The following is a 382-nucleotide window of genomic DNA, read 5'->3' as shown; positions in this document are numbered from 1 at the left end:
GATTGAAGCCTAAATGGAAAAAAAAAGAAAGAAAGAAAGAAAGAAAGAAAGAAAGAAAGAAAGAAAGAAAGAAAGAAAGAAAAAATGGCCAAGCGGTGGTGGTGCACACCATTAATCCCAGCACTTGGGAGGCAGAGGCAGGCGGACCTCTGTGAGTTCAAGGTCAGCCTGGTCTAAAGAGCTAGTTTCAGGATAGGCTCCAAAACTACAGTGAAACCCTGTCTCAAAAAACAAACAAACAAACAAACAAACAAAAACAAAATCAAAAACGTGACAGCCTTAGTTCAAACCAAGGGACCCATAGAGTGAAAGGAAAGAACTTTTACAAGTTGTCTCTGACCTCCACTCACACACTGTGGCACATGAACACACACATACACAC

Source organism: Alexandromys fortis, unplaced genomic scaffold (assembly GCF_014885135.2).
Source record: "Alexandromys fortis isolate MF-2015 unplaced genomic scaffold, M_Fortis_MF-2015_v1.1 scaffold_80, whole genome shotgun sequence".
Classification (NCBI taxonomy): Eukaryota; Metazoa; Chordata; class Mammalia; order Rodentia; family Cricetidae; genus Alexandromys; species Alexandromys fortis.
This window is presented reverse-complemented; position numbering follows the sequence as displayed.